Here is a 14,581-nt window from a genome sequence, read left to right on the forward strand (position 1 = left end):
CCTGAGATTGCCAGTGCTGGTCACACAGACTGAGAACTTCTGATTTGCACTGTTCCACAAGAGTATGATCTTCTTTTTTTTTTTCTAAAATAATGTAGGCATAATTTTGATAATTCCCTTTTCCCCTTTGTTGAACACGGCACATGAACATGCTGTTACATATTTATATTTTATGGAAAATGACTGATTGTGCAATGAACAGTCAGCATGAAGAGAACTTTTTACACAATAAACTGCTGATGACCGACTTGCATTCACCTGAAAATGATACTGTTCTCTGCCCAAAATAATAGACACGTTTTGTAAACAACGTAGATTTAGCAAAGTGAAAACCTCAGGCTTATTTAGAAACTATCAGCACCATTTAAAAGATAGTGCACAGCTGAACACTCCTGGTCGCTGCAGAGAGCAACCTCAGTTCTGCAGTTTGAATTTCTTATCTTGTTAGGAACCAGCCTGATAGAGTCACTGAACCCAGGTAGAAAAAGTAAATTTACTATCTGTGATGGCTTTGCAAATGGACTCACGTTTAAAATAAGTCAGTGATCAAACAAGTGGTAAAATCACCAGGACTCAGCTTCTGAGAGCAGTCAATAGTGACCAGCTGAGGACAGTTTCTTATTTAAGTCCAAGCAGCAGCCCAAACAGTCCTTCAGATGGTCCACAACATCATGGACTCAGCTATGGATGCAGACAGACTTACCCATTGACAAATCATCTAAAAAATGTGTAGTATGCTATCTGTGCTAATTTTAATCTTCTCTGAATTTAAGGTCATACAATGAACATCATAATATAAGGTAATTAACCAGCCAAAGGTCATTTCTACTTTTTGCATCATAATCTTATTAACTCTGCCTAAGAAATATTACATCCCACTATATAATAGTACGTGCTTTAAAAAATAACATTAATGATAACATGCTTAGCACGTCAAATGATGTGCCTTTCTTAACAGGTCTCCTGTGCATAAATATTGGCCTTAAATTAACTCATCATAATTTACCATAACTTCTTGCTTTAAATCAAAGCTTGACCCCTAAATAATCTGAAAACCATATTACTGCAAAGATACTCTAGATAATGGCAGCATTCTTCTAGGCATATAGACAACAATTATATCTTAGGCAGAGAAGGTTAAATTGATTTGGGTATGTGAAATAACCATTAGGCAAAGCACAAAGTTCTTATTCCTGCCTTACATATTGTTATCCATCTAATTATATTTTATTTATTTTACATTTTTGCAAAGTTATTTTTCATTTCATAAGAGAGTTCTCATGAAATTTTGGATATTCAGTTAAAGGCTAAGTATTATAATATGAAAAAGCTTGAGCTGCCCCAGGACTTGAGAGAACTCATATGTGCACAGTGGTGCGCAGACCCTGAGTAGGCATCAATTCCTAGCAATGAGCGGTATCAAGCCTCATTATCTAATCACCACTTTTATTCACTGGTGCTATTACCTTCTGAAGATCAAACATCCTAAAAGAAAAACCTAATCCCTCCATACATTGCCCTCCCTTGACATACATTGGGTTTTCTATGGGATTTTGTATTTTTTTTTAATCAAAAATACAGGAAATAGAAGAGCTTCACATGCAAAAAAGTAAATTTAGATATCATGAAGAGCCCAACTAAATAGAAAAGTCTGGAAAACTCAGAGTTGGTACTGTATTTATTCTTCCAATCCCCTGTTGTGGAAGAACTCTGAAGGAGTCTCCAAACAGCATGTGATTTTATAGGCCATATGATCTGCAATATTTACCATGCATAATGAAAACAGATAAGGCAAAGCAAACAGCTTGAATTTTATATTCCTTGCTTTTTATTTAGTCTAGGTTGTTAGCACCATGTGAACATATATTTGGGAGTCTCTGTGTTTGTGTGTGTATGCATATGTGAATGTGTGTATATATAGGTATAAACAAACATAGTGTCATTTCACTGTATTTCTCACATATCAGAAAAGAACACCTTCTGAGCAATTAGCTTTTAATTTCTATAATCTCTTAGAAAGAAAAAGCATTTTACTCAGAACTAGAAAAAATATGCTTGTTTTTAATTTCTGTATTGCCTTGTTGTCCCTAGTGCATGCTGCTTGTTTGTGGAGGTCCTGAGTTTCAGAAAAACAAATGTCGACACCTATAATCAGAATATTTGACCACTGTTTTATTAACTGCTATAAAGTATTAAGCAAATGAGAATAAATGGGAAATGTGTTTGCTAATCCCTCTTTTTTTAATTGATTTGTACATACAAGAGTAGGAGACAAACACATAGAAACTGTAAGTAGAAGAAATCCTCTATATTACATTGAAAGGGTAAGGGCACACATCCGAAAGAGATTCCTCTACAAATACAAAAATATGTGTGAGTTCTAGGTCATATTGCCAATATCTGATTTACTTGCCTGGATCTCTATTTGAAACCTATGAGGGCAGTGGGAGGAAAAAATAAATATGAAGGTATAGTTCAATATATCAAAATTTCTTTGTGGAGACTAATAGGGTCATATTACTTCCTTTTATTATTTTATACTTTATTTGATTCTGGTTGTTTTGTGGGTTTTCTTATTTGGCTGGTTTGGGGGGGTTTGAGTGTTTGGGTTTTGGTTTTTTGGGGGGTGGTGGTTTTGGCTGGTTGGCTTGGGGATTTTGAGGGTTTTTTTGTGTTAACACACAGGAGAAAAAAGTATAAGGAAATATATAAGAAATTCAGAAGAATTACACCTCCAGGATATATTATTGAGCAACAGATTATTTGTACTAAATCTCATTAAACTTCCAAGGTTCAAAAACAGTGGCAGGAAAATCCTATTGCCATCCTAATATGTCTGGGCTTTTCCTAGCTAGACCTTTAGTTTCTTTTCATCTGGAGTCCTTTTTCCTTTTTCTCATGTTTAAGAAGGTTTAGTTACGAGTTTATTATAACATATGCAAACCTGCTTATTTTTAGAAAGTGATCTTTAACACTTGGGTTTCCTTGTCAGAGTCTGTAGTGTGAATAGCTGTGGTAATAAATTTATTATCTACAGTGAAGAAATTGCTTTCTGTACATAGAGATTTAATGAGATGGAAAATTTCAACAACTGAACAGATTCTCAGCAGAGGCTTGGTGGGCTCTCATAACATCTGCCCATGCACAGGCTGGAAATACTCAATGCCAATAGAGACGCCATTAAATCGAGTCTGCTTTTGTGTTTCACAACCCGGTTTCCCCCCCTTCCCTCCCTCCATTTCTTAAGTAAAGTTTGTTAGCTAAATGCTAATGAATATCTATATTTACTGACCAGAAGAGAATTTTTCCTCAGGTAAATTAAGTTTAAAGAATACTCCAGGGTTAGAATGCTTTCTTTACATTCTTTCACACTTTTTAAGTACATGCATCCATTACAATCCACTTGTAAACAGGATCAGATCACTAGAGACTTGCAAATCCTTCTACCCCTATTAACCTGACATGAGAAATTTATTCATCATTTCCATAGGTTTTGATACTATAAGGAACAGAGCAGTGTAAAAATGCCCCACACTGAACTTCTTATGCTTAAAGCCTTGTGCCCTTACTCACCCAAACATGATTCTAGTCCATTCCAGCAACTACAGATGCTTCACCAGTTGCATTTTGGTATGTAAATTGCTGCAACTCTAATTATTTTCTTTCCCCTTGTTTTTCCCTCTCATTCCAAAGGACTATGCTTCACTCCCAAAAATGTAAGAACTGACCAGCTTTGTTCCTCTCGTGTGTGCTCAGACACACAAAATATTCACACACAAAACCGTAAAGGCTGCACAACAAGCATTAAGTAGCTTTTTGAGAACATTTTTTTACACTAAATCTGTATAAATTAGGAATGACAAAACAGATTTTATCAGAAAAGCACAGCTATCAAGAGAGTATACAGTCCCTTGGTTTTGTTTTTGCCCTTGATGGATGAATAATTAACGACCTGTATGACCAGTTTTTAGTTTCACCTTCATGTATGACAGAGAAGCTAAGCTGTCGCCTGCCTTGCTTCCATGAGCTACCTTAATCAAGCTTACATATACTAAGCATGTCCTAGTTTTATTCCTAACTGCTGTTTCTCATCTGTTCTCCAAACTACATCTCCTGACACTCGCAATTAAGGAATTCACCATTCAAAGCAAAGGTAAGTGACTTTATCATTTGATTGTAGAACCTAAGGAGCAAAGCCTCTAAAAGATTAAATATTTAATCCTTTGATCTACTTGTGCTGGCAACTGCCCTATCTATTTTATGAGCAGGTTGACAAAAGCATTAGGGGCCTGGGATTTGTGTAATGGAACAGTGTTAAACCTTGCATGCTTTTGTGCTAAAAAGAGGAATAATGTTTTCCTAACTGAGCAGTATCACTGTGACCTTCCTATAACGGTACCTGGGGCGAAACTGAACATAGACATTATTTCAAACAATTTTCTGTGACACTTTTACCAAGGCATATAAACAAATAAGCGAATACATTCAGGATTGACTACAGACAAGTTCTTAAGAAGCAAGCAAGCTCGTTACAAAGAAGCAGCTAAACAAGTCTTAAAGAGCAAACTGATCTCTCTCAAAGGGTAGGGAAAGTAAGCGTGGTTACAGACTGGAGAAGGTCAAACATGGTATTGAGTACAAGGACAGAATAGAAGTATGAGGAAACTGCAATCCAATTGAGGGAACTAGTTTGATGAAAGATACCAGAACAATCTATTAAACAGCTTGTACACACCTTGACAATGTTGTATCAAGAAGATACTTTTTACAATGTACTCACTATTTTAAGGTTTATCCTGAGATAGACTTTAGTGTTTATTCTTAGATAAAACCTCAGTATCACCAGCCTGGGTCCACTTAAGAAATCTTAAAGAATGAGCAGCAGACACTGGACAAGTTTAAGCTACGGCCACCATGAAAATATTCAAAGAACTCCAGGCTTTTTGGTCAAGAACATAAAAACATAAGAACAATCTTCCAGTATTTAAAATGTCACCAGTAAGATGTCTGTGACCAAATGTACCATATCTCTGCTTCATTAAGACTTTGCATAATCAGCTTTATTTGTACAAGGGTTAGGTTTAGAGAAACCTAATTTTGATAATAGGAATAAGTTCCATGGGAGGGGAGGGGAAGGGGGAGCAGGGGGAAACAACAACAAAAAAAAAAACAACAAAAGAAAACATAAACCCCTGTAGCATTTCAATTTGTATTTTTGCAAAACACTATACTGACATGTGCCAGAAAATATTTAGATATAACTGATCCTATCTTCTGCCTCTCATAAACTAGCTCACTTTTTCAGCACAACTCTAACTTAATGCTCTTGTAACTCGCATGAAATAATGTCCTTTGGCAAGTAACTGCTGGGTGACAAGCATTTAACACAGGTTTAAACTCAGTGCTCCAAAACAGTTCTAAGTTTCAGATAGCTCTAAAGGAGAACCCCCACCTGTCAAGCCGATTAAGGAATCTCTGGAAGAATTATTATGTTTAATTTTAACATTAAAAACATATCACACGCCAGCACAGTTACAGGAGACAAGTGATCCTTTGCCTTCCTGAGGTTTGCAGTAAATCCTTATTCTCCGTTAAAAAAGAACCCATACCAAAATGTAACTGAAATCTAAATTAGTACCTTTAATTTAGAAACCAAACAACCACACACATCCAAACTCAGTAAGGAACTGATTTTCATGACTTTAAACACTGGTACACAATTGTTAAAAAGAAAATAAAGAAGTACTTAACTATTTGGAAGTGATGACCGAGTCAGAAACACTTCAGCCAAAGATGGAAAGCTAATAATGGTCAAACCGCTCGTGCTCTTCTTTTTTGCATGCTCTCTCTCCTTTTAAAACTTCCTCAGCAGTAATGACACAGGAATCAACTCAAAATTACCTTTTTGAAATCCTGTGAACATTCCTCCAACAACGGTGATCCTTGGCAAGCCACGCACACAGTATCATGAGGAATACAAGTAGCTAATGATATAATCCTTCTGTTTCTGAATCTGAGGGATCTGAAATGTTGCATAAACCAGCAGCTACTCAAACGATTTATACTGCAGTACAGTGGAGTCCTCCATTTGCCCAAATTCATTGTTTCTGAAGCGGAAGCACAGAAAACGTATCCAGTTAACTTTTAGCCTTGTCCTTTTGAAAACAGATCTGAAACAGAGCCATGAGAGTTCTAAAGTATAAAATCAATATAAAGCCATGCATAACAAGGTCCTTCCCAGCCCAAACTATTCTATGATTCTATGATCACGCTGACGGATGATGCCAGAACTACAGACAGGATCTGAAGAACACTGGATTTTCACAAGAATAGGTATTTTGATAAAGATTGACCTACTTCAGCAGAATTTAATGAGAAGGTTTGCAAGATTTTTGTATTGCCTCTCAAGATGAAAACTCAAATTAATTCATGCTTTTTATAATTAAACAACAATATCACACATACACAAAGGAAACTGTGACCAAAAAATTACATCTGCTAACACAGCATAAAAAAGGGTAAGCGACCTTACCAAAACAGTTCCCAAGGAACAAATGAGTTTAAACATGACTTTAATATCTGCTGTTGTGATAACAATGAGGCTAAAATCATAAACCTATATATTCTTCAAATAATTTTTCTGATTAAAAGAACAGGAAGAGAATTACATTTTGCAAACAGAAATAATTCTGTCATTAAAAGTTCAGTTCAAATAAAAATATTCACGCTATTAACCCCCACTTTTTTTGTTAAAGAAACACCCCCTTAAGTTTCTCAGCTGGTATAATATGGAGACAATAATATTATTACCCCAAAAATGTGTTACCTTAAAAATGAGCTTTTACTTTCTACAGCCAAATGTAAGAAATTAATATATCAGGGCAAAACTCAAAATTTTCCATTTCCAAACAGATCCGACCAGTCCCCAAAATGTTTTTCTGCTAACAGATATTTTTTAGTTTTCCCCTAAAACTTTCTTTGAGGAAGAAACACGGTGTTGAAATATCACTGCTCTTTTTCATGGTGTTCTCACAATTCTGTTAAACAGGTTCTTCAAAACAGGCAACGAGTGATAACTTAGATAGGACAAAGTACTAGAAAGGGTAACTGACTATCAGTACTTGAAGTGCACTAGAAACAATCCAGGCTCTAACTCCACTAAAATTCACAGTCTTTCAGAATCTGGTGACTTCTGGCGTTTTAGCCTACTCATACAAGGTAAAGAAGATAGAAACAGCAGGTCCTTGCCTAAGGAGCAGGGTGCTCTGATTTAGTGGGGTTTGTTTTGTTTTCTTGTGGCTTTTTCCCTAGGCCGTCTGACAGTACAATCAACACTATGTCTGTATCACCGGGATTAGAGAAGTGGCTGATAGAAGCACGCAGGAAATTTGTCTGGATTTGCACGTTTTTTTGTGTCTCCAGCACCTCAGCTAGGCACAATCTGTGGCTGTTTGGTTAGACCTATCCTCTTTCTTCTATCAGTGTCAGATACACTGAACATCAATTCTATATTCAGACTAAGGTACCTTCCACGCACAGATTGCATGATCCTCAAAAATTCTTCCACACAGTATAATAGAAGGAAAACTCCATAATAATATAAAGAGCAGCATCATTACACACACTCTTTTAGTTGACAGTGCATTAGTGTATAGTCAATGAGTCAAATCTAAGCAGAAATGAGAGATTAGATAGATACATCCCATGAAGAGAAGAGCAGTTTTTCAATCAGAAATTGTTAATTGGTTTAATTAAATGATGGAAACATATCACTATTAGGGCACTTTGATTATTCAACTTTTAAACAAAGGTACTTCTAACATTTCATCTGACACATAATACTGAACTATAATGTAAAAATACAAATGTAAAAATGGACAAAGGAACAGAAACGGATTAATGTTATTTCATCACAGAGGCCCTCCTCTAAGGATTGTCTGACATTAAAGAATGGCTCTCTTTGTATTAACAAATAAATCTAGCAGTATGGGCTTCCTTTACATACACATGAAGTTTGTATATACCAATTACACTTTATGTCAGTCTCACACTGCAGTGTGTGAACTGAACTGAACTGCAGTACATCACAAATAATGCTGACCTTGTCCAGCTAAAGCTTCGTATTTCAAATTTCAGAGGCCGATTTCTGTTCTGTATAACCAGTGTCTTAAGTAACATTATCATCATTACAACTGCCTAGATCCTTCCCAGTACTTCAAAATGCATTTAACGGCTACCCCAAAAAGTTTTGTATGTCTCAACCTTCATTGCAGTGGGACTTGACACAAAAATCTTGTCAGTTCAGGACATACCTGTACTGCAATGGGAAGTAGGTCTGAAGGGTTTTGAAATGGCCACATAATAGATGCTGGAGATAATTTACTTCGACTAGTTTTGATGTGGTTTTGAGGACTGAATGCCCAGTAGCAATTGCTGCTCATTAGGGGTGCTCCTTGTATGCACGCTCCAGGTTCATTCTATAATGGGTCTTTTTCTGCAGGGATGAGCAGTGTGCTTATCCCCTCTGGTGCTAAAAAGACAAAAAAGCAATGAAAAATCCAAAGAGAGAAGCTGATATAAATGGTATGAGCTGTCTTTTTGGATTGAAAATATATACATTGCTGCAATTCAGATCAAATATTAGTCCTCTGGTATCAATGGAATTGTATCGGAGAGGAGTGTTACATGTTACCTTTGCTTTCAAAATTGGGCAATCCTATTAAATTGAATAGATTTTGGCTGCAAAATGAAATCCATCATAGGAGCAAAATTGAAGCTTTTATATTTTGTCAGAAAGAAACCAACGCTCTTTGTTGCAGAATAGGACAGGAAAAACTCATCAGGAACGGCCAGAAGGCTTGCTAGTGAGAGCACTTGTCTGTAGTGTCTGGACTGAAATCCTGCTCTGTCTTATTTGAAGTGAGGACTAGAAGTCACTTCTTCCTGCAGACTTTGCCTTTACTAATAGAGATGGTCGCTCACCAAGTAGAAAGTTGAAGGGGATCTCTGGGGACAACTCAGCGACTGCCTAATGCCTGACCCTGCTCCTCCAATATGGCCACAGCCCTGAGCTCTGGCTTCTCCACTCTAGGGCCACAGGGACTCCATCCATTTCACACTTTGATCACAAATGTGGTGCTGGCAGGAGCTCCTTCAAACAGATACATTCCAGCAGAAAAAAAAACTCCAATTATTTCCTATTTTCCTCACACTTTCACACACACACACACACACCCCCCTTTTCTCTTAATTCTTGTTCAGTTCAGACCAATGTCTAACGGGTCGCACACTCCGCAGTTACAGCTCACTCAGCTGGTATGGCAACAGACTGGGGCGGTTAAAAGCACAGAGATGTAGCCTGCTATCTCTACTATCCTTAATCCAGTCAAGTTCATAGCAGTGGCAGCAGGAACTCCTTAATGCCTTTGAATTCTCCTGTTCATACACTTCAGATTAAGGACAGAACAGCTTTCATGGTAATGCCTTGTCCCTGAGCAATGGTCTATTCAGGATCATTCCAAAATTGGCCCAGTTTGTCTTTATGCCCTTCTTATCAATGCAGCTATACTCAAAGTCACTTACAGTTGTACGCTCAGGATGTAGATGCCTCTATAAGGAACACCATGACAGCATAGAAAGAGTGGTAAAGCTAGATTATAGGAGGCTACAGGATACAATGCTAAATATCATTCAAATCCATAGGAAAAATGGGTAAGAGGTCTTCACATATGCTTCTGTTTCACAACTAAACACCTAATGTACCTATTTGCTTTCTTAGATCTATTTTACATATATGGTCTTGATGTTTTGATTAATGAAAGGCTTTCAATAAGTCATTCAGAAGTTCAGTATTTTACAACTTTTATTAGGCTTTAATTTCACTACTTCTTCTATGTACCCTCCTAATGGGTAAAGGGAAATGAAAGGATTTGTCATAGCATGTAACATGCTTAATTCTTTTCTTTCGAATTCATCATCTGTAATTTTGCAATAGAAGTAATCACAGATACATGATGTTTTTAAAAGCTGCATTGTTCTCCGACACCTGTAAACAGGATAACCTTGGGGAAATCTATAAAAGTACTCTGACTTGTTTGCAAGAGTGGCTGTGTTAAAAGCGGTTTCTTTGTCAGTCCTAGCACAAAATACAGCACCCTGATATTCTCAGTCTGGATGGCAGACCTCCCCCTTTGTGAATACAGATGAGTGTGTCATGAAATTTAATTTAAATTATATGACTATCTAAACTAAATGGTAATCCATAAAGAAATAAACATTCAGTCTACAGCTGGGGATTTATCAAACAAACACTACCCAAACTCTATGTGAATTAATAAAATTCTGAGCTGGTTTCATTTTACTTATCAGATCCATTTTACATGATACAGGCTATGCAAGTGACTACCTGTGAAAAGACAATTCACAATCAAAACTAAGCCAGAGTCTTTCAAACCTTCATGTGTGCAATTCTCTAAAATGCAAACCATACCCTGTATTGCAAATAAGTTTACGAAGTGTTACTGTCACATTTCTGTGGGATTTTAATGAACTGCTTCAGACAAGCACAGAAAACAAATGAAGGCTACAAAACCACACTCTTTTGTGAAAACGTCTGTTTGGAACCTGAGTGTACATTTTGTACAATTGTTATCATATTGGTGTGAAAATTTATCACTGTTTCAAGGAAAAACTGAATTTGATAGGAAACACTCATTTTTGATTGAAAGCTTAGTGTTATTTCCGGGTGCTATATGGAAGAAAGAACAGCAGGATTTTGCTACAAAACTATTCTCAGGGTTTCAAGGACTAACTGTGTTTTGTTTTGGGACACACTCCAATATGAACTGAAGTCAGCTGAAATTCGGAAACCACCACAGAATGTAACAAGGTTTGGGGAAAAGTGACATAGGAGACTCTAGGGCTTATCTGGACAAATCAAAATAAAACAAATAAGGATGCTCCTTAGTCGAAATTTACACTTTTTTAATGATTATAAATATACTTCTATAAGCATTTTTTTGTTTTAGAAAGGCAATACTATAACATTTATAACTAGCATGTAAAATAACCTTGGTATTTTCGGTAGATGTTATATATGTTCAAACCTTAACAAAAATGGGAATTTCTCATTTTCAATTATTCTCCTTTTTGTGCTCTCTTGCTTAGCATTTGATTGCTTTATCATTATGAATTATGCAGGTAATTAAATAACCTTTGTTTTAGCATTTAATTTTCTTCCTCATAGAAAAAGCAAAATAAATTCACCTTGCCTTTCTTGTAGGCTGAACAACAGCAAATTAAAATGGGAGTGTTTCACTTGACAAATTTAATCCATCCATCTGTTCTAAACTTTTCTGTCAAAACCCCCAAATATACCTGATGCTTCCTAATAACTAAGCCTACAGTAAAATCTCTCATGTGGAAATGAGCAGAATGTGACATTTTTCTGCTAGTCTAACGTGTATTAGGTTTTGACACTTGTCTATCTTACTTGTCAGCTTGGAAGTTATCTGGATTTGTTCAAAGTTATTGCCATATTCACAAACAGACAACATGCTTCTCTCTTTATCATATCTGACACACAGTGTAAGGCAATAATAGGAAGAAAAATACTGCTGCTATTTTAAAATCTACTTAAATATCACTTCCTGCATTTCTGCCCAAAAGGGACGACAAGGTGAATTAATTTACCGGGATTTAGAACCACTGAGTGTCCTCTGATACCTGACTCAAGTACAGAGTATTTTATATAAAATTTTAGATAGTCAAAGTATTCCATGTGTGTCAGAAGGAGAAGTCCAAACGGATGTCACAGTCCAGTAACTTGTCTAACACCAGACCTTCTTTTTCACACAGATGTTTCCATGGGTGCCAAATATCACTCCACTGAGCCATCTTCTGATAAGTAATTTATCAATAAAAGGGGATCCCGACTACCATTCTTCTGATGTCAAAACTAGCCAAGCTTCCTGCTGGAGACAGCAGGGGCGACCACTCAAATCCCTGACACTCCCCAGATGCTAATGCATACATCACCACAGAATAAGCAGCAGATTTGCCACACTCACAGCAGAAAAATAAAGCTTTAACTTCAAAGGATGTGAATACTGTGCCTATGGGCCTCACAGCCCTACTCACGTCAACCTGCACTCCCAGTGTATTTATGTAAATTCACATGGCTCTTTCCTATTGACCCTATCAAAAATGGTACTAAAAATAAAAGATATTGGGTGAGACATTAAAATTACCTTCCAAGGGAATTGAGCTTCTATCTGCCATTTACACTTCCACTGTTTCTTCTGCAAGCCTTCCTTTCACTTCTGCTTGGTTTCATGATTTAACTCCATGGATGCTGAGAGCAAGTCATGCTAGCATGCAATTTTGGGCTTGTATAAAAAGAAGAGAATAATTCTCTATAAGGAAAAAAGAAAAAAAAACAACAAAAACGAGTATTTTTCTGAGGTCACATTTTCTTTGATATGTTAAGCCTGATTAAAAAAAAAAAAAAGGGCAAGCTCCAGACTTCCTGGAAGCAAAGCTTTGGCAGCTGAGTGAAATAACAGTAACAAATCCACAAGAAAACAAAGAAAGAAAACACTGAAACCATCTGCTCCAGGGGGAGGTAAAGGAAGGAAATTCTATCTTGAACAATGTATGTAGGACCTGCACCATTCAATAAGATAACATGTAATTCCTGGATCCCTGGAGCTCCTTAGAAAGGCTTTATTGAGAAACTTCTCTCTATTGCTTAAAATGTCACAATCCCTTTTTTTCGTGTGTATATATATATATATATATATATATGAAAATAATGTTCTTTTTCATTGTCCTTATGCCAAGAAAGCAACAAAACTTGGTTTGGGTTTTTTTTTTTTAATGCTTACAAAAATCATGAGCAACCAGCCTGCCATAATTCAGGATAAGCTGTTTTTCTGACACAATAAATCTAATGTGAATGTGCTGGCAGTGTAAAATACCAGATAACTGAAACAATAGCAATCAGTGATACATCAGTACAATTATTATGTGCAGTTTCTGCCTGCTCTGACAGTGAAGGTTCCTGGTTTGATATTATTAAAGTAACATTAACTATCTCTCCCTGGGTATATTTCACACCTTGCACAAGTGCAGTAGAATCTGAGCACCTCACAATCATTCATAACTCATCTTCACTGTGAAACACAAAAACTCTATTAGCCCCGTTCCACCTACACAGGACTGAGGCACAAGGAGAGTAAGTCATTTCCAATTTCACATGCAAAATTGTTTCTGATAAAACAATGCAGAAGTGACAGTCACAAGCCTTAGGCTAGTCCACAGTCACCGGAGCATCCTTTCTCACAGAGCCCAGCTGCTGAGATTATGAGAATTTGCAATATACTACAGAACACACTGTTGGCTTTTCAGAGGTCTTATGTAAGACTGACTTCATCTTCTGGCAAGGTAATAAAACATACAGAGACTGCATAGTCCCATTTCTTACTCCTTTTGATATTTTTAACTTGAATTAGTTTAGTAATAGAGTAATATTTTGAATTGTAAGATGTCTGAATGTGTCATCTTTCCATTGATGCTTTTGAGGAAGTTGTATCTCAGGACTTTAGCAAATAGACATTGCAGTAATGAAGACTTTTAATAAGAGAGTCTGGCTTTTCTTTACGACTTAAGAGTTTCTTCTTGGTTCCTCACTTTTAACTGAGTTATAGATTTAAAACTGAAGACTCATATTTAAATCAGTCTCAGTACAGAACAACTTTAGATTTTGACCTCAGGCCTCCAGCTGTAATTTAAACAGGGGACGGGGTGAGGGGAAGAACACATGCATATGAAAAGGTTTTAGGAATAAATATACTTACAAAGGAGCTTTGAAGAAAACAGGTAATTTGTGCCTAATTCTTGTGGAACAGAAGGGTAGTCAACTAGGGATTTTAAAACTTGGAATCACAAGGAATTCTGCATTTTTCTTATTGCCATGGAATTACAGAGACAAACCTTCAGGACGTAATCCCTTCCCTTTGCCCTCACTGATAACTTATTCAGAATGATGGGGTGATCTCTCTTCTCCTTTCCCAACTACTATTCATACAATAATCATGTTCTGTTCTGCAAGATGATCTGCGAGCACTGCTTGTCAAATGGGCATATATTATTCAATAGCAGTGGTAGTAGAATGGGTACCCCACCTTTCTCTCATTCTCAATTAGTCTTTACCTGTAAAGCTTTCACAGAAACAGGAATTCCATTATCCTATGGAAAAGTGCTTTTTACTAAAATTCATCTCCAAATCTATAGTGTTTGACAAATTCCCCTAAACAATTTTATGTTCAAAATAGACTTAAATCCATTTCCACTATAGAATCTTCAGTTTGGTCACAAAACTGAAAGTCTGCCAGTTGCCCTGAAGAGTTTAAGGGCATGAGGCACATTAAGATCTGGTATGACCTGCTATAGAAGATGGGTATAACAAAATTTACCCATTTACTCCTGGGTGAACCCAATACATTTTCTTTGGCTAAAAGATATTGATACAACACTCCAGGTTAAAAACAAGTATTTTAGTAGATATAGCAGACTCCAACAT

At 36.6% G+C, this 14,581-nt stretch overlaps 2 long non-coding RNA genes across 3 annotated transcripts in view; one reads left to right on the forward strand and one right to left on the reverse strand.

The window, feature by feature from the left end:
- The window catches only part of LOC136019557 (uncharacterized), a 63,863-nt gene that overhangs the window by 14,319 nt on the left and 34,963 nt on the right, over nucleotides 1-14,581 (reverse strand). The window contains exons 3-4 of one of the 2 annotated variants that reach the window (XR_010614949.1): nucleotides 12,249-12,413; nucleotides 5,902-6,107 (exon numbers count right to left, since the gene is read on the reverse strand). This is a non-coding gene — a long non-coding RNA (uncharacterized LOC136019557). Of the gene's footprint in view, nucleotides 1-5,618; nucleotides 6,108-12,248; nucleotides 12,414-14,581 lie in introns of those variants that run through there. The other variant, XR_010614948.1, reaches the window with a different exon arrangement.
- Nucleotides 3,921-14,581, forward strand: part of LOC136019556 (uncharacterized) — a 32,580-nt gene continuing 21,919 nt past the window's right edge. Inside the window, exon 1 of the long non-coding RNA XR_010614947.1 lies at nucleotides 3,921-4,153. This is a non-coding gene — a long non-coding RNA (uncharacterized LOC136019556). The remainder of the gene's footprint in view (nucleotides 4,154-14,581) is intronic.

This window comes from Lathamus discolor, chromosome 9 (assembly GCF_037157495.1).
Source record: "Lathamus discolor isolate bLatDis1 chromosome 9, bLatDis1.hap1, whole genome shotgun sequence".
NCBI classification, from domain to species: domain Eukaryota; kingdom Metazoa; phylum Chordata; class Aves; order Psittaciformes; family Psittacidae; genus Lathamus; species Lathamus discolor.